We start from the raw sequence: 1850 nt of genomic DNA on the forward strand, positions 1-1850 counted from the left end.
AAAAAAAAATTTGGCAGTTAATGGTTTAATTTGATTAATTTCAGTTACATGCAACAAACCGATACACCGGGAAATTATTATATATTTGTTTCATAGTAATAAAATTAGAAAAGTCTTTTATACAAAATGGTGTTTCATCTGTTTTGTTTGGCCTACTTATTGCAAAGTAATAACTTTATATATGTATAGGGTGTGCCACCAAATTCGAACGAAATAAACAATATGTTTAAAAAAAATTTTATTTGTCAAAATAAAAAATTACAAAAATTACAAAAAAATTTTTTTACACTGGGACATTCCGTACGCAACTAAAAAGAGTGATCTCTTGCCTAAGATGTTCCGCGAAATGCTTTTTAGGCGGCGGATCTGAGCCGCTTGACAGCAACTATGATAACGCGCGACATGTTAACAAGAAAAACTCTCTTACCCGATTTTGTTACACGAATCTCACCGAGTTTCCCAATGGTCGCCAGCCGATTTATTTCCACAATGATTACTGCTTTCTGGCCGATCATGTACAATACTCAAGTTAGCTCGTTCGCCTGCGTGGCCTCCATATCTCACAAGTCTCTCCGACCTTCAAAGCGCGACGGAACCTAAGCGAGTCCAAATTCCCGTTCTAATACTCGCGTAGATACCGCCGAGAAGCGACGGCAATTAACTCGGAATTACAAGGGAACTCGAATTTTTTTTACCCGCGGCTGTACAATGTTTCTCTCTCTCATCCACTCGTCGCCTAAAGCTCGCCTTTCCTCAGGAACTCGTCCCGCTATTTCGGCAACTTTGCTCGCTCGCTCTCGTCTCGGGATGTCAATTGCGTTTGCCGTCAGGCCGCACAGTAACGAGCAGGGCTTATCAATTAGTGCAGGAGGCAACCGTCGCAAGGATCTGTCGCGTCGATCGATGCGGCATCCTATTGGTTCTCCCGGCTAGATCACGCTTATCACGGGAGCGTCGTGTCTAGGGTCCTCTATTCGACGCTTAGCTTGCCCTTGTTTCTCTCGGGACGATATCCGGCAACTACTGGGCTAGCAGTAGTTCGAAATATTTCCCTCGCGGTCCTCCCTCGCATAATCTGCGACCGGGTCGCCGGGCTTTTCGCTTTTCTCGGCGCAAGGTAGTCATCCCTGCTGACCGTCGCCAGCCGTCCGCCCGGGAAAGGAAGATTTCCCGCGCCCTTCCGCACGCTGCTATAGCCGCTCTTCCTGAGTCCTAGCTCTAGTTCGCACTTGGCTCCCTCCAGCAGTTCTGATTTTTTCAATCTTCTTACGTCTAATGCACTGGCTCGTTGTAGGTGATCTTACATTTATAAAAAGTATAATAGCTGCTGGTTGGATTTTGTGAGCAAAGCGGCACAAGAGACAATATTATTATATTCGGTCGCCTTCTCTTATGAGTAGGCGTGAGTTTCCGTTTCATCCTTGGCCAGGTCACAGGCCTGAGTAACGAGCAAAAATTTGCGTCGGCACACTATTAATTTTATAGCATAATCTTTAGACAAAGATCTCCATATAAATCGAATTTGTCGAACTAACTTCTTAACGGTCCATGTATATATACATTAGGCCGCTATAGAGGCGCCAATATAGACAAGGACGGAAGACGTTGCGGAGAGTGTGCCAATTTTTCAGGACGAGAATTGAAGCAGTCATCGAAATAAAAAGGGATAATATTGAGTAATTTTACTTTAAAAGGATACCACTAGTGATGTACAAAAAAATTTTTTTGTAATTTTTGTAATTTTTCATTTTGACAAATAAAATTTTTTTAAACATATTGTTTATTTCGTTCGAATTTGGTGGCACACCCTATACATATATATAGTTATTACCTTGCAATAAGTAGGCCAA

Source organism: Dinoponera quadriceps, unplaced genomic scaffold (genome assembly GCF_001313825.1).
Source record: "Dinoponera quadriceps isolate SergipeBrazil2010 unplaced genomic scaffold, ASM131382v1 scaffold488, whole genome shotgun sequence".
Taxonomy (NCBI): domain Eukaryota; kingdom Metazoa; phylum Arthropoda; class Insecta; order Hymenoptera; family Formicidae; genus Dinoponera; species Dinoponera quadriceps.